General features: G+C 38.1%; 2 long non-coding RNA genes across 2 annotated transcripts; both read left to right on the top strand.

Annotated features, from left to right (window-relative positions):
* Positions 1-10,992: 10,992 nt before the first annotated feature.
* On the top strand, positions 10,993-12,026 carry LOC127699787 (uncharacterized). The gene is made up of 3 exons (XR_007981214.1): positions 10,993-11,028; positions 11,836-11,873; positions 11,987-12,026. It is a non-coding gene; the product is annotated as an uncharacterized LOC127699787 (long non-coding RNA).
* A 2,096-nt stretch (positions 12,027-14,122) lies between these two features.
* Positions 14,123-15,927, top strand: LOC127699784 (uncharacterized). The gene is made up of 3 exons (XR_007981211.1): positions 14,123-14,184; positions 14,251-14,307; positions 15,820-15,927. It is a non-coding gene; the product is annotated as an uncharacterized LOC127699784 (long non-coding RNA).
* Positions 15,928-19,039: the final 3,112 nt, after the last annotated feature.

Below are 19,039 nucleotides of genomic sequence, written 5' to 3'. Positions count from 1 at the left end.
GATACATCCATCAAGGTACCTAGTGTATATAATGCGTCCTAAACCTATGATACACCTATCAGGGTACCTGCAGTATATACTGTGTCATACACCTATGATAAAATTGAGAATGGAAATGGGGAATATGTCAAAGAGACAACAACACGACCAAACAGCCGAAGGCCACCAATGGGTCTTCAACGCAGCGAGAAAATCCTGCACCCGGAGGTGGTCCTCAACTGGCCCCTAAATAAAATTGTGTTCTAGTTCAGTGAAAATGGACGTCACACTAAACTCCAAAACATATAAATGAACTAAAATTAAAAAATACAAGACCCCTCAGGATATCTACAGTATATAATGTGACTAACACCCTACTATGATACATCCATTAAGGTACCTACAGTATATAATGTGTCCTACACCCTACTATGATACATCTATCAGGGTATCTACAGTATATAATGTGTCCTACACCTATGATATACCCATCAGGGTACCTACAGTATATAATCTGTCCTGAACCTATGACACACCCATCAGGGTATCTACGGTATATTAAGTGTCTTACACCTATGATACACCCACCAGAGTATCTACAGTATATAATGTGTCCAACACCCTACATGATACATCAATCAGGGTACCTACAGAATATAATGTGTCCTACACCTATGATACATCTACCAGGGTACCTACAGTATATACTGTGTCATACACCCATTAGGGAACCTTTAGTATATATGATACATCTACCCATCAGGGTGAGTACAATATATAAATTGTCCTACACCTATGATACACCCATCATGGTATCTACAGTGTATAATGTGTCCTACACCTATGATACACCAATCAGGATAATTACAGTATATAATGTGTCTTACACCCATGATACATCCCAAAGGGTACTTACAGTATATATTATGTTCTACACCTATGATACATCTACCAGCATACCTACAGTATATAATGTGTCCTACACCTATGATACATTTCCAAGGATACATACAGTATATAATGTGCCTTACACCTGATACACCCATCATGATACCTAAAGTATATAATGTGTCCTACACCCTCCTATGATACATCTACCAGGGTACAGTATATAATGTGTCCTACACTCTCCTATGATACAGCTACCCGGGTACATACAGTAATTATGTGTCCTACACCCCTCCTATAATACATCTACCAGGGTACCTACCGTATTTAATGTGTCCTTCACCCTTTATCATGTCTGATTATAATTAGTTTTACAGTATCCTTTTAGTCTCAAGCTCTTAACCAGTTTCCAAGATTAAAGATAAAAACAATACAAAAAATGTAAATATCATCATTCAAGGACATCTAAGCTACTATGGTAAAAGAGTTTTACGTGTAGCAGATTCTCACTTTTTCCTTGTTTCTGCAAAAAGACACAAACATAGATAAAACTATTTTTATAGCTATAAATACGTTACCATCATAAATTCTGAGTGTAACCCCAATTGCGTCATAGGTCAGATGGAAAATCCCGACTAAAAATAAACGTACTCTCACTGGTCCGGACATATACCCCTGTTTGCCCATATTCTCCCATTCAATTTCCATCTGCGACATCGGTCACACGTGCAAATATATACAGATTCAACAGAGAAGTGTTTAGTTGTTTGTAAAGTTTTTGAATAGCTTAATTGCTTTTCATATTGTGTATATTATTGGAAATTTATTCCCTTGTTTAGTTTGAATTTCTAAACAAATTATTTGTGTTTTTTTGACTAAAGTAAATTTTATTATGGACTTTAATTTGAATAGTCCGTATGTAAATATTCCTGGTTCGGACTATCTCTTAGATGGGTCACTACCTTTAAGTCCCCCCCAAACTACCAGTACAATGACCGGAGTTTCGACAACGGTGTCTGGTAATGCTACCTATCCGACCCTTTCACAAGGTTCGGCCATGCATTTTGGGGGGGTACCTACGTCAACTTCGGTGACTCATACTTTATCTAGGCCTGTTAATTCATCGGGTACTATTAGTTCTGTCCCAGGTACAGCTATGGGCTTGAACTTGCCAGGTTCTAGACCCCCATTATCCTATTGTGGGTATATGCTTCCCAACTCGGGCACACAACCTTTACCCTCATGGTCTCAGCCACCTTGGCCACAGTCTTACCCTTATGGTGGGTTTATGCCAAACCAACCTGGTTTTTGGCCTTATAGGGACAATTTCTATGGTCCCCCTTCTGGGGTAGCTACTGCACCACCTTTAGCTCCTGCTCCACCCGTAGCAGTATCTTTGACTCCTGCAGTAGCTCCTTCTACCACCGTACCTGACTCTCGAGCTCAATCTTCTAGCTCTTCTCATGGTACTCAGGGTTCTGATCATGCATCATCTTTGGATGGTTTTCAGAAGTTGCTTTTGGACTTTGGTGAGTCTTTCAAGGCTGAATTTAGTACTCTATCCAGTCGTATGTCTCTACTGGAGAATAGAGTTTCTTCTCATCAACCTTCTCCAGCTAAGTCTGTAGAATGTGATGAGAGGGAGGATGACGAGCTTTCTGTTTCCCCTGGGAGTCATGAAAGGGCTTTCCTCACTGATGAGGATGTTGAAAGTTCTTCTTCTCCCAGGGTATCGAAGACGGCCCCTGAGCCTTCTTCTAAGTCAGCTCAACAACCTCCCACCAAGGAGACTGAGGATCCTCCATCCTTGAAGGATCTTAGGGATAAGGTGTATACCTTGATGAGGGATGAAGCACATATCCCTTTTGCCTCTCCTTCCAAGCCGAAGAAACCTTCTTCAACTTTTGAAGCTTCCTGTGATATTTCTCAGGATACTGTGACTTCTCACAATTCTTTTCCTGAATCTGGCCATATGGCATTTGCTTTACAATTTATTAATGAAGGTATCGCTAATTCTGCTAGTGAAAAGGTTGCTAATAACAATATCTCTGGATTTGGAATGTCATCCTTTTCTGATCAGGTTAAGTACAAGGATTTTGATATCTTTGATTCTTCACTGGGTAGACTTGTTCCCAGTTGTGACAAATCTATGTCATCTTTATTGGGAAAAAAGCCAGTAGATGGTCTTCGTCTCACTCAACCTGTTTGGTCAAAGACTGAGAATCTCCTTCGTAGTGCTTCTCAAGTTCTTGGCACAGCCGAACATTTTCTAGCTGCAACCGGACATTTGCTTAACAGCGAAGATTCGGTTGTTCCAGCAGAAGTACGATCCTTCTTACTTCAACTGGATAAAGCTCTAGGTTCATCTCAGTTGCTTTTAATGGGTTCTATTGCTAATTGCACCCTATCTAAAAGAGCAGAGTTTCTTGAAAACATTTCTGTTGCTGAGCCTTTGAAAGATTCTTTACTGAAATCTCCACTTACTGACAAGATGTTTGGTTTACCCTTACAGCGGGTTCAAGAGGAACTCAGCAAAAACCCTCCTCCAGTCAAAGTTAGTGTACAAGTTACTAATGGCAAGAGGTCGGTTAATGCTACATCTAGTTCTACTAGTACTTCTGCTTCAGGTGGTCCTCCTTCTTCTGCTAAGAAAAGGAAGAATAACTACGGCAAACCGCAGAACAAACCCAATAACTCCGGAAAAAGCTCAGGTAAGCCTTCTGGTGGTTTTAAGGGTCCCAAGAAACCTGGGTCTAGTACCTAGGTTCTTGCCCCCTCGTACGTTATTGACAGCTTCCCCAGGGGAAAATTTACAACAAGTTCCTCAAAAATCAATACCAGTAGGGGGGAGGTTAAGTTTTTTCCTAAATCAGTGGAAGAAAATTACCTCAGACTGTTATGTGCTGTCAATAATTCGAGGGGGATTAACACTTCAGTTCAAGAACCCACCTCCTCTGTCTGCAGTTCCGATAAGTTTGTCTCATACTCAAGACCCAGTCAAGTATCAACTTCTATCAGTAGAAGTGGACACAATGTTACAAAAATCTGCAATAGAGGAGGTGTCGCTCTTAACTCTGTCTCCGGGATTTTATTCCCGTCTTTTTCTGGTTCCAAAGAAGACTGGAGGAATGAGGCCGGTCATAGACCTATCTATTCTGAACAACTTTCTTATTGTTCCCCATTTCAAAATGGAAACCAACAGATCAATCAGGGCTTCAATCCTTCCAGGAATGTGGACTACTTCTCTGGATCTTTCAGATGCTTATTTCCACATTCCCATTTCCCATACTTACAGGAAATACCTTCGCTTCGTTTGGAACAACCAAGTTTTCCAGTTCAAGGTTCTCCCTTTTGGCCTGTCTACAGCCCCTTTGGCTTTTACCAAAATCATGCAGGCAGCTATAGCTCACCTACATTCCCTGTCTATTCAGATTCATTCCTACCTGGACGATTCCCTTCTCAAGGAATTTTGCCCAATCAAATTGAGGGTTCAGACAGATTTGGTCATCAATTGTTTTCTGTCCCTAGGCTTCCTAATCTCTTGGAAAAAGTCAGAGATAATTCCTTCTCAAGACTTTGTTTTCCTGGGAGAACATTTCCTAACCAGTGTAGGCCTAGTCCTCCCACCAGAGGAAAAATTTACAAAACTATGTCAGAAAATACATTTATTCCTGACGGTTCAATCAGTCACAGCACGTCAATTCTTGCAACTTCTGGGTCTATTGAACTCACTGGCAGATGTAATTCCATTGGGACGACTTCACATTCGTCCGCTTCAGTTTTATCTGCACAAGTTATGGATTCCAGCTTCACAAGAATGGGAAGCATTGATTCCAATCACTCAGCCTTCCACACCTTCAATGGTGGTTAGTACGGGAAAATGTAATGAGGGGCCTATGTCTGTCCCCTCAAGTTCCCAGTCTAACATTATTCACAGATGCCTCCACCCTCGGTTGGGGAGCATATCTGGAGGGGCTTACAATCTCGGGAGTCTGGAATCCAGATCTTTTGGAAGAGCATATCAATGTATTGGAAATGAAAGCAGTTCTGTTTGCACTGAATCATTTCCAAATGTCTCTAAAGAACCAGTCTGTCATTCTGGCCACGGACAACACAACAGTTGTAGCTTATCTCAAGAATCAGGGAGGAACTCATTCACCTTCTCTTTATCAGATAGCCAGAGACATTCTCCTTCTGTGTTTTCAACTCCAGGTTCATCTAGTGGTGAGACATATTGCGGGGCACCTCAATATTCTAGCCGACACTCTATCCAGATCCCTTGCTCCAGTAAACACGGAGTGGGAACTACTTCAAGTAGTTTTCAAAGCTGTGACTCTTCATTGGGGGTCACCTCAGATAGATCTGTTTGCGACCAGTCTCAATCACAAACTTCTAACATTTGTGTCTCCGGTTCCAGATCCAAAATCTTTTGCGGTAGACGCAATGAGCCTATCTTGGAAAGGAATGTTCGGGTACGCCTTCCCTCCTTTCAGGTTTCTCTCCCCAGTACTTCAGAAAATAGCAGGGTAAAATTGCAAGATCATAGTTATTGCTCCAGCATGGCCGAAACAGTCTTGGTTTCCAGACCTTCTGCGCCTATCATGTGCTTGTCCTCTAGTTCTACCTCTGAGACCAGACCTTCTGTCTCAAATCAAGGGCAAGGTTCTTTATCAAAATCCAGAAAAACTTCATCTACACGCCTGGCTTCTCTCAGGGTTAGCCTCAGAAAGAGAGGTTTTTCTGAAGGAGCAACCAAGCATCTCACAAAGTCTGTCAGAGACTCCACTAGCATTGTCTATGATGCAAAATGGTCAATCTTCTCAGATTGGTGTAGTGAGCGGGAAATTGATCCTTTCCAAGTCACTGTACAACAATTAGCAGACTTTCTAGTTTTTCTTTTTGAATCCAAAGGATTATGTCCCTCTACTATTAAGGGATATAGATCAGCTATTTCAAGAACTATTCATATTTCTGGTGGCCCAGATTTTGGAAACAATGAGCATATTTCTCTTTTGGTTCGTAGTTTTAGTCTTGAAAGACCAAGACAAAAAACTTTAGTTCCTAAGTGGGACCTTGGACTAGTTTTATCCTTTTTAAAACTTCCTCCTTTTGAACCAGCAGAAACAATAGATTTAAGGTTTCTTTCCTATAAATGCTGTTTTCTTTTAGCTTTGGCTTCTGGACGGAGAAGGAGTGAAATCCATGCCTTCTCTATTTCTGATGCTTGCCTTCGATTTAACAGGGATAAATCTTCTGTTACTCTTTTAACGGATCCTGCTTTTTTGGCAAAGAATCAGATACAGATAAGGGTGCAGAATCAGTCGTGATTCCTGCACTCCCTAGCGATTCTATTTCTGTACTTTTATGTCCAGTAAGAATCCTTTCTATTTATCTGGATAGAACGAGTAGTTTACGTTCTGTTTCTAACTCAAGACTCTTTATTCCTATTAAAAAAGGAATCTCAGATCTTTCTGTTAAAACTATTTCTACTTGGATATGCAAATGCATATCTTTAGCTTATGGTTCTTCTAAGTCAGAACTTTTAAATAGTTTTAATGTTAAAGCTCATGATGTTAGGGGTATCTCTACATCCTGGGCTCTGTTTAACAGTGCATCTTTAGAAGAGGTACTGTCTGCAGGTTTCTGGAGAAATGAGAACTCTTTTATATCTCATTACCTCCAATCTATGGCTACTTTTGCCGAGAGTTTATACTCTCTTGGACCTATAGTTTCAGCACAAAGATTGAACTTTCCTCCTGTTTCTTCTGTTACAGGGGATTCAGCTTTACGTTAGATTCTGTTACTCAGAATTCATGATGGTAACGTATTTATAGCTATAAAATATTCAAATTTTAAAGTAAATTTGGATTTTATTAGATAAATACTTACCATCATAAATTAAAGGTCCCACCCACCTCCCCTTCATCCCCTTTCCCTACGTTTCTGTCTTGAGGAAATTGAATGGGAGAATATGGGCAAACAGGGGTATATGTCCGGACCAGTGAGAGTACGTTTATTTTTAGTCGGGATTTTCCATCTGACCTATGACGCAATTGGGGTTACACTCAGAATTTATGATGGTAAGTATTTATCTAATAAAATCCAAATTTACTTTAAAATTTGAATATTTTCTGTTTTCCTTAAAAATAAATGGAACAGCAGGGCAAGTTGATATATGCTTTCATAGCAGTTATGTAACAGTTAAATTAAACCATAAATGTGATTGCATATTTGGTCTCATCAGTCAGGGAATGCATCAAATTTACAGTTTGAGGGAACATAAAATAGAAATCTGACTTTTCCCTGAGACCTTCCTGGTAACATATGCTTGTAAATGTATAATATATACAGCACTTCTAAAAATTGATCATATTTTTTTTAAAAGAATATAACAAACCAAAGATTGTGTATTAATCAATACAGCATATTCAAAATTTTAGAGTGATGTTACATTGTTGAAAATAACACTTCAATTCTATCAGCAACATTACTACATTTTTTATCTATCTTAATTAGGGTCACTAACAAAACGTAATTTGGAACTGAACCAGGAAAGTTTCGACCTGCCAGATAGTTATAGTTGCATGCCATGCAAAATACCAAGCAAACTGATTAATCAGTCAATCAATACCAAACTAGGTTGAACAAACAATAATTACATTTAAAAAAGTTTTGATTTTAAGTTCTAATAAAATCTATTATGATAGCATTTTTTAACAATGCCTAAATTTCAGTGTTACTGATGAGTCTTGTACAGACAACACACACATCTGGCGTACAAACTTATAAGCCTAATATGTTTGATGAGTTTTATTAAACTCCATTATATTTTGCCTTCTTGATGATAAAAAAAGCAGAACACAATCTGTCTAAACCTTTACTTGAATAATTATGCAAGCTTTGAGACTGGAATGCAATTCAATAATAATCTTTAATTTATCATATGTCTATGACTGTTTCTATTAATAGTAAAAACTGAATTCTGAAGATTTGTTTTGTTTGATTGAATTTATATGACTCAGCAATAATTAAAATGGGAGATAAATCCAGATAATTCAATTATATAAAGTGCTTTTCATGTATAATCCATACAAAATTTGGCAGTTTTGAGCAACCTGTAGCTTGAAATATAGCTGTGTGACACGAACTTTTGATCATATTTGGCATATAAAAGCACGATAAAAACCTTTTTGGAAAGTATTAGAAAATTCTAGTTTTAATTTGTCCCCCCCCCCCCCAAAAAAAAAAAAAAAAACAAAAAAAAACGCTATTGCAAAATATGTTTCACATGTTTCAACAATGCATTTTGAATGCTTATAGACATGGTAATTATGTTTAATGACATAAAAGCTGGAAAATATAACTTTTGCAGTTGCAAGTTTCTCTTTATCTATAACACTTTTCAAGATAATAACCAAAAATAGAGAAATGTTGTAAACATTATTATATCAGGAGCAACAAATCTAAATTGGGTTGTTCAAATGGTCTGAAAATTTCATGGCAGATAGATCTTGATCTGCTGATCATTTTTAACTGCTTCAGTTTTAAAATTTAAGCCAAGTATTGCATTTTACCTCTATGTTCAATATTTAGCCAAAGTGTTGTTTCTTAAAAGACAAAAGAAAAACTAGACAAAGTGATGCCCCCACACTCCACTCTGAAGTAACTGTATAATTACAAAGTCAATGTAGGACTTTCTTATATTATTGTGTCTGGGAGACACCATTGATGCCCCCGCAGATGCAAAGTGTTATTTTAAAATAACTATAACATTTAACCGCTTTTACCCCAAAAATGACAAAGTTAAACTATCTCCCAAAAGAGCAAATATTTAAAAAAATCAAAACCCTGACCACATGCACACCTTCAATATATGTACAAACAGCCAGCAAAGTGGAAACTTCCTAGCATTCAAACTGTAGGATGAGTTATCTGGAAACGCTCCTCTTATGCAAGTAAATACTCCAAAAAATTACAAAGTTCAACTATCTCCCAAAAGAGCAAATATTATTTTTATATGGTATTGAACTTAAAATTGTAAATATTTTGTACCTACATTTTGATATATATTCTTAATCAGCCAAGAACATTCTAAGTTTCCTTAATGCATTTCATATACATACATAGCATCTGGTAGATTGATATTAATTACTAACATTTTCATCTAAAGAAATTCCAAAACTATTATTAAGAACTAGAAAAGATTAGTCATGCATGCCTTTTAGTAATATATTGCTATCATAAGCATGGTATCTTTGCTGAGTTTTGTTTTATCATGCAGCAATACAAAATTTGTTGTCAAGATTTTTCGTATATCAAGGCAAATCTAAATAATTGAGAGGTAGAAGATACCAAATGAAAATTCAACCAGAAGTGACAAAGCAATGGCAAAAAAAACCAAAAACATGACAAGCAGCAGTCTACAAAACACAACATTGAAAACTTTAGACTGATAATTAAGAACCCCAACAGGTGCTCCGAAAGGGTAAACAGGTCCTGCTGCACCTGAGGCACATATCGTGTGATGTTTACACATGGCAGTATACATGGTATATCTGAAGAATGATGGATTCAGATTGCAGTAAATGGTATAATAAAAAAAAACAATGGTCACAGATGGTGGATTCTCTAATTCTTACACGATTTATCCTTTTCCAGACCTGTTGAATATTTTATTTAATCAACGTGTGGTTCGTTTGATCTCAGTTCTTCATTGGTCAAAATTCGATTATGATGACAAATTTTCTTGCTTACCTCTGAATTTCCTATTGTGACGTCATGAAAAAGGCAACCTTGTCTGATGATGTCACATACAAAGAACACATCTTTTCGCAAATCATTCAAAGAAGGATTGAATTTGTCTGCATATTGTTTAAAAATCATTAGAGAAACAGATTCCACCACCAAATCTTGTGCAATACTATATTTATCCACTCATGACAGTTAAACATTAAATATTCAAAACACTCCGCAAGTCTCGTATTTTAAATTTGAAAATTTAACGATCTCGAATGGATAAATTTTGTTTCACACACGATACAGTGGTAGAATCTATATATAGGTTACAGGATGACAGTAGATGGTAAAGTTGACAAATGATGTTACAGATGGCAGTGGATGGTATAGTTGACAAATGATGTTACAGATGGCAGTGGATGGTACATTAAACAAATGATGGATATAGATGGCAGTAGGTGGTACAGCTGACAAATGATGTTACAGATGGCAGTAGATGGTACAGTTGACAAATGATGTTAACAATAGCAGTAGATGATAGTAGAAGAGGGACGAAAGATACCAGAGGGACAGTCAAACTCATAGATCGAAAACAAACTGACAACGTCATGGCCAGTAGACAATGATGTAACAGATGGCAATAGATTGTACAGTTGACAAATGATGTAACAGATGGCAGTAGATGGTGCAGTTGACAAATGATTTAACAGATGGCAGTAGATGGTGCAGTTGACAAATGATGGTAACAGATCACAGTAGATGGTACAGTTGAGAAGTAATGTTACAGATGGCAGTAGATGGTACAGCTGACACATGATGTTACAGGTGGCAGTAGATGGTACAGTTCATAAATGATGTTACAGGTAGCAGAAGATGGTACAGTTGACAAATGATGTTACAGGTGGCAGTAAATGGTGCAGTTGAAATATGAAGACACAGATGGTACAGTTGACAAATGATGTTACAGGTGGCAGTAGATGGTACAGTTGACATATGATGATACGGATGGCAGTATATGGTACAGTTGACAAATAATGTTACAGATGGCAGCAGGTGGTACAGTTGACAAATGATGTTACAGGTGGCAGTAGATGGTACAGTTTACAAATGATGTTACAGATGGCAATAGATGGTGCAGTTGACAAATGATAGATACAGATGGCAGTAGATGGTGCAGTTGACAAATGATGTTACAGATGGCATTAGGTGGTACAGTTGACAAATGTTGTTACAGATGGCAGCAGGTGGTACAGTTGACAAATGATGGATACAGATGGCAATGGATGGTACAGTTGACAAATGATGTCACAGGTGGCAGTGGATGGTACAGTTGACATATGATGATACGGATGGCAGAATATGGTACAGTTGACAAATAATGTTACACATGGCAGCAGGTGGTACAGTTGACAAATGATGTTACAGGTGACAGTAGATGGTACAGTTTACAAATGATGTTACAGATGGCTATAGATGGTGCAGTTGACATATGATAGATACAGATGGCAGTAGATGGTACAATTGACAAATGATGTTACAGATGGCAACAGGTGGTACAGTTGACAAATGATGGATACAGATGGCAATAGATGGTACAGTTGACAAATGATGTCACAGGTGGCAGTAGATGGTACAGTTTACAAATGATGTTACAGATGGCAATAGATGGTGCAGTTGACAAATGATGGATACAGATGGCAGTAGATGGTAGTTGACAAATGATGTTACAGATGAAAGCAGGTGGTACAGTTGACAAATGATGTTACAGATGGCAGTAGATGGTACAGTTGAGAAATGATGTTACAGGTGGCAGTAGATGGTAAATGGTATAAGCGACGGTAACCGATGAAAGTAGTAGGTTATATGTCTAATGATGGATACAGATAGCAATATATGGTATATGTGATAGAAAATAGTCACAGATGACAGTATATTGTATAGGTAATAAACAATGGTTACGGGATGACAGTAGATGGTACATGTGCTAGAAGAAGGTCACAAATGACAGTATATGGTATAGCTGACAAATAATAATTACAGATGACAACAGATGGTACAGTTTACCAAAGATATTACAGATGGCAGTAGATGGTGAAGTTGATAAATGATGGATACAAATGGCAGTAGATGGTACAGTTGACAAATGATGGATACAGATGGCAGCAGGTGGTACAGTTGACAAATGATGAAACAGATGGCAGCTGATGGTACAGTTTACAAATGATATTACAGGTGGCAGTAGATGGTACAGTTGACAAATGATGTTACAGGTGGCAGTAGATGGTGCAGTTGACAATGATGTTGCAGATGGCAGCAGGAGGTACAGTTGAAAAATGATATTACAGATGGCAGTAGATGGTACAGTTGACAAATGATATTACAGGTGGCAGTAGATGGTACAGTTGACAAATGATGGATACAGATGGCAGCAGGTGGTACAGTTGACAAATGATGAAACAGATGGCATTTGTCACAGGTGGCAGTAGATGGTACAGTTTACAAATGACGTTACAGATGGCAATTGATGGTGAAGTTGAGAAATGATGGATACAGATGGCAGTAGATGGTACAGTTGACAAATGATGATACAGATGGCAGCAGGTGGTACAGTTGACAAATGATGAAACAGATGGCAGTTGATGGTACAGTTTACAAATGATATTACAGATGGCAGTAGATGGTAGTTGACAAATGATGTTACAGATGGCAGCAGGTGGTACAGTTGACAAATGATGTTACAGATGGCAGTTGATGGTAGTTTACAAATGATGTTACAGATAGCAGTAGATGGTACAATTGAGAAATGATGTTACAGGTGGCAGTAGATGGTTTTTGGTATAAGTGACGGTAACCGATGAAAGTAGTTTGTTATATGACTTATGATGGTTACAGATAGCAGTATATGGTATATGTGATAGAAAAAAGTCACAGATGACAGTATATGGTATAGGTAACAAACAATGGTTACAGGATGACAGTAGATGGTACATGTGATAGAAGAAAGTCACAAATGACAGTATATGGTATAGCTGACAAATAATAATTACAGATGACAATAGATGGTACAATTTACTAAAGGTATTACAGATGGCAGTAGATGGTGCAGGTGATAAATGATGTAACATATGGCAGTGGATAGTAAAGTTGACAAATGATGTTACAGAAGGCAGAAGATGGTACAGTTGACAAATGATGTTACAGATTGCAGCAGATGGTACAGTTTTCAAATGATGTAACAGATGGCAGTAGATGGTGCAGTTGACAAATGATGGATACAGATGGCAGTAGATGGTACAGCTGACAAATGATGTTACAGATGGCAGTAGATGGTACAGTTGACAAATGATGTTAAAGATGGCAGTAGATGCTACAGTTGACAAATGATGTTACAGATGGCAGTAGATGGTACAGTAGACAATGATGTTACAGATGGCAGTAGATTGTACAGTTGATAAATGATGTAACAGATGGTAGTAGATGGTGCAGTTGACAAATGATGTAACAGATGGCAGTAGATGGTGCAGTTGATAAAAAATGGTAACAGATCACAGAAGTTGGTACAATTGACAAATAATGTTACAGATAGCAGTAGATAGTGCAGTTGACAAATGATGGTAACAGATCACAGTAGATGGAACAGTTGACAAATGGTGTTACAGATGGCAGTAGATGGTACAGCTGACACATGATGTTACAAATGGCAGTAGATGGTACAATTGACAAATGATGTTACAGGTGGCAGTAGATGGTACAATTGACAAATAATGTTACAGAAAGTACAGTATGCAAATGATGTTACAGGTGGCAGTAGATGGTACAGTTGACAAATAATGTTACAGATGGCAGCAGGTGGCACAGTTGACAAATGATGTTACAGGTGGCAGTAGATGGTTCAGTTTACAAATGATGTTACAAATGGCAATATATGGTGCAGTTGACAAATGATGGATACAGATGGCAGTAGATGGTACAGTTGACAAATGATGTTACAGATGGCAGCAGGTGGTACAGTTGACAAATGATGTTACAGGTGGTACAGTTGACAAATGATGGATACAGATGGCAGTGGATGGTACAGTTGACAAATGATGTCGCAGGTGGCAGTAGATGGTACAGTTTACAAATGACGTTACAGATTGCAAAAGATGGTGAAGTTGATAAATGATGGATACAGATGGTAGTTGATGGTACAGTTGACAAATGATGATACAGATGGCAGCAGGTGGTACAGTTGACAAATGATGAAACAGATGGCAGTTGATGGTACAGTTTAAAAATGATATTACAGGTGGCAGCAGATGGTACAGTTGACAAATGATGTTACAGGTGGCAGTAGATGGTGCAGTTGACAATGATGTTACAGATGGCAGCAGTAGGTACAATTGAAAAATGATATTACTGATGGCAGTAAATGGTACAGTTGACAAATGATGTTACAGGTGGCAGTAGATGGTACAGTTGACAAATGATGTTACAGATGGCAGCAGATGGTACAGTTAACAAATGATGTTACAGATGGTACAGTTGACAAATGATGTTACAGGTAGCAGTAGATGGTACAGTTGATAAATGATGTTACAGGTGGCAGTATATGGTACAGTTGACAAATGATGTTACAGATGGTATAGTTGACAAATGATGTTACAGGTGGCAGTAGATGGTACAGTTGACAAATGATGTTACAGGTGGCAGTAGATGATACAGGTGACAAATGATGTTACAGATGGCAGTAGATGGTACAGTTGATAAATGATGTTACAGGTGGCAGTAGATGGCACAGTTGACAAATGATGTTACAGGTGGCAGTAGATGGTACAGTTGACATATGATGATACAAATGGCAGTTGATGGTACAGTTGACAAATAATGTTACAGTTGGCAGAAGGTGGTGCAGTTGACAAATGATCTTACAGATGGCAGTAGATGGTGCAGTTGACAATGATGTTACAGATGGCTGTAGATGCTACAGTTGACAAATGATGTTACAGATGACAGTAGATGGTGCAGTTGACAAATGATGGTAACAGATCACAGTAGATGGTGCAATTGACAAATGATGTTACAGGTGGCAGTAGATGGTGCAATTGACAAATGATGGAAACAGATGGCAGTAGATGGTACAGTTTACAAATGATGTTACAGGTAGCAGAAGATGGTACAGTTGACAAATGATGTTGCAAATGGCAGTAGATGATACAATTGACAAATGATGTTACAGGTGGCAGTAGATGGTACAATTGACAAATGATGTTACAAATGGCAGTAGATGGTACAATTGACAAATGATGTTACAGGTGGCAGTAAACGGTACAATTGACAAATGATGTTACAGAAGGTACAGTATACAAATGATGTTACAGGTGGCAGTAGATGGTACAGTTGACAAATAATGTTACAGATGGCAGCAGGTGGTACAGTTGACAATTGATGGCAGCAGGTGGTATAGTTGACAAATGATGTAACAGGTGGTACAGTTGACAAATGATGGATACAGATGGCAGTGGATGGTACAGTTGACAAATGATGTCACAGGTTGCAGTAGATGGTACAGTTTACAAATGACGTTACAGATGGCAATAGATGGTGAAGTTGATAAATGATGGATACAGATGGCAGTAGATGGTACAGTTGACAAATGATGAATACAGATGGCAGCAGGTGGTACAGTTGACAAATGATGAAACAGATGGCAGCTGATGGTACAGTTTACAAATGATATTACAGGTGGCAGTAGATGATACAGTTGACAAATGATGTTACAGATGGCAGTAGATGGTGCAGTTGAAAATGATGTTACAGATGGCAGCAGGAGGTACAGTTGAAAAATGATATTACAGATGGCAGTAGATGGTACAGTTGACAAATAATCTTACAGGTGGCAGTAGATGGTACAGTTGACAAATGATGTTACAGATGGCAGCAGGTGGTACAGTTGACAAATGATGAAACAGATGGCAGCTGATGGTACAGTTTACAAATGATATTACAGGTGGCAGTAGATGGTACAGTTGACAAATGATGTTACAGATGGCAGTAGATGGTACAGTTAACAAATGATGTTACAGATGGTACAGTTGACCAATTATGTTACAGGTGGCAGTAGATGGTACAGTTGATAAATGATGTTACAGTTGGCAGTATATGGTACAGTTGACAAATGATGTTACAGATGGTATAGTTGACAAATGATGTTACAGATGGCAGTAGATGGTACAGTTGATAAATGATGTTACAGGTGGCAGTAGATGGTACAGTTGACAAATGATGTTACAGGTGGCAGTAGATGGTACAGTTGACATATGATGATACAGATGGCAGTTGATGGTACAGTTGACAAATAATGTTACAGTTGGCAGAAGGTGGTGCAGTTGACAAATGATCTTACAGATGGCAGTAGATGGTGCAGTTGACAATGATGTTACAGATGGATGAAGATGCTACAGTTGACAAATGATGTTACAGATGACAGTAGATGGTGCAGTTGACAATGATGTTACAGATGGCAGCAGGAGGTACAGTTGAAAAATGATGTTACAGATGGCAGTAGATGGTGCAAGTGATAAATGATGTTACAGATGGCAGTAGATGGTACAGTTGACAAATGATGTTACAGATGGCAGTAGATTGTACAGTTGACAATGATGTTACAGGTGGCAGTAAAAGGTACAGCTGACAAATGATGTTACAGATGGCAGTAGGCAGTACAGTTGACAAATGATGTAACAGATGACAGCAGATGATACAGTTGGCAAATGATGTTACAGTTGGCAGTAGATGGTACAGTTGACAAAAAGTGTTACAGATGGCAGTAGATAGTACAGTTTACAAATGATGGTAACATATCACAGTATATGGTGCAGTTGACAAATGATGTTACAGGTGGCAGTAGATGGTGCAGTTGACAAATGATGGATACAGATGGCAGTAGATGGTACAGCTGAAAAAATGATGTTACAGATGGTACAGTTGACAAATGATGTTACAGATGGTACAGTTGACAAACGATGTTACAGGTGGCAGTAGATGGTACAGTTGACAAATGATGTTACAGATGGCAGTAGATGGTAAAGTTAACAAATGACGTTACAGATGGCAGTAGATGGTACAGTTGACAAATGATGGTACAGGTGGCAGTAGATGGTACAGTTGACATATGATGATACAGATGGCAGTTGATGGTACAGTTGACAAATAATGTTACAGATGGCAGAAGGTGGTGCAGTTGACAAATGATGTCACAGGTGGCAGTAGATGGTACAGTTTACAAATGATGTTACAAATTGCAATAGATGGTGCAGTTGACAAATGATGGATACAGATGGCAGTAGATGGTACAGTTGACAAATGATGTTACAGATGGCAGCAGGTGGTACAGTTGACAAATGATGTTACAGATGGCAGCAGGTGGTACAGTTTACAAATGATGGATACAGATGGCAGTGGATGGTACAGTTGACAAATGATGTCACAGATGGCAGCAGGTGGAACAGTTGACAAATGATGTTACAGATGGCAGCAGGTGGTACAGTTGACAAATGATGGATACAGATGGCAGTAAATGGTACAGTTTACAAATGATGTTACAGATGGCAATAGATGGTGAAGTTGACAAATCATGGATACAGATGGCACTAGATGGTACAGTTGACAAATGATGTTACAGATGGCATTAGGTGGTACAGTTGACATATGATGGATACAGTTGGCAGTAGATTGTACAGTTGATAAATGATGTTACAGGTGGCAGTAGATGGTACAGTTGACAAATGATGTTACAGGTGGCAGTAGATGGTACAGTTGACAAATGATGTTACAGGTGGCAGTAGATGGTGCAGTTTACAAATGATGTTACAGGTGGCAGTAGATGGTACAGTTGATAAATGATGTTACAGGTGGCAGTAGATGGTACAGTTGACAAATGATGTTACAGATGGCAGTAGATGGTACAGTTGACAAATGATGTTAAGGTGGTAGTAGATGGTACAGTTGACAAATGATGCTACAGATGGCAGTAGATGACAGTTGACAAATGATGTTACAGATGGCAGTAGATGGTACAGCTGACAAATGATGGTAACAGATCGCAGTAGATGGTACAGTTTACAAATGACGTTACAGGTGGCAGTAGATGGTTCAGTTGACAAATGATGTTACAGGTGGCAGTAGATGGTACAGTTGACAAATGATCTTACAGATGGCAGTAGATGGTACAGTTGACAAATGATCTTACAGATGGCAGTAGATGGTACAGTTGACAAATGATGTTACAGATGGTACAGTTGACAAATGATGTTACAGGTGGCAGTAGATGGTACAGTTGATAAATGATGTTACAGGTGGCAGTAGATGGTACAGTTGATAAATGATGTTACAGGTGGCAGTAGATGGTATAGTTGACAAATGATGTTACAGGTGGCAGTATACAACATCTCTGTATCAGGCGTGGAAACAGTCTTGTAGTATACAATATCTCTGTATCAGGCGTGGAAACAGTCTTGTAGTATACAATATCTCTGTATCAGGCGTGGAAACAGTCTTGTAGTATACAATATCTCTGTATCAGGCGTGGAAACAGTCTTGTAGTATACAATATCTCTGTATCTTGTAGTATACAATATCTCTGTATCTTGTAGTATACAATATATCTGTATCAGGCATGGAAACAGTCTTGTAGTATACAATATTTCTGTACTCTGGGAGAGGAACAGTCCGTCAGCATGTTAATTTAAGTAGTAAACAAATAGTTTATAAGCTTACCATAAACTGCATCATGTTGAGCACCAGTGATGTAATAAAGACCTGCTGCATTACCTATAAAAATTAAAATTGATCATCAATTTTTCAAATGAATGCCACTTGAATAACTATACAGTGGATTGATAACATTTTGCGTGGTACCAATTTTAGTTGATTACTTTTGTATAGGGAACTCAGGAATTTTAATTAAATGGGGTATAAATTGACTTACGGCTTGTATACAAACTTTTAACAAAATTAATTATACATGAAAATACCATTTTTCCACAAAAATAAATGAATCTACAGTATTATACAATAAAAGTGATTGTCAAACAATGAAGTTTGGTTTAATAAAATCAAACATTTGCCCAAAACAAAAAAACATAGAAAGCATGCAAGATGATTGACATATTGTCATATGATATCTTCAACTGAACCAAATTTAAAGTCAATACTATGATTTGTTGTTCTGGCTGTAAGCTATTAGTGTATACACTATTGGTAATGATGTCAAATCAAACAGTTTTGCCTGAACAGTTGGATAATCTTTTGACAGATTTACCTGTTAACTGGTATCTATAGTACCGTACAATTGTACATTTTTGTGATATGATAACTTAGAGTTTATCCTTGGGCATTATAAGGCTTCGCTTTGAGTGTTCCTGGTGAAGTTTTTTAATTTTTTACTTTAAATAAT

Source organism: Mytilus californianus, unplaced genomic scaffold, assembly GCF_021869535.1.
Source record: "Mytilus californianus isolate M0D057914Y unplaced genomic scaffold, xbMytCali1.0.p SCAF_40, whole genome shotgun sequence".
Classification (NCBI taxonomy): domain Eukaryota; kingdom Metazoa; phylum Mollusca; class Bivalvia; order Mytilida; family Mytilidae; genus Mytilus; species Mytilus californianus.
This window is presented reverse-complemented; position numbering and strand designations above follow the sequence as displayed.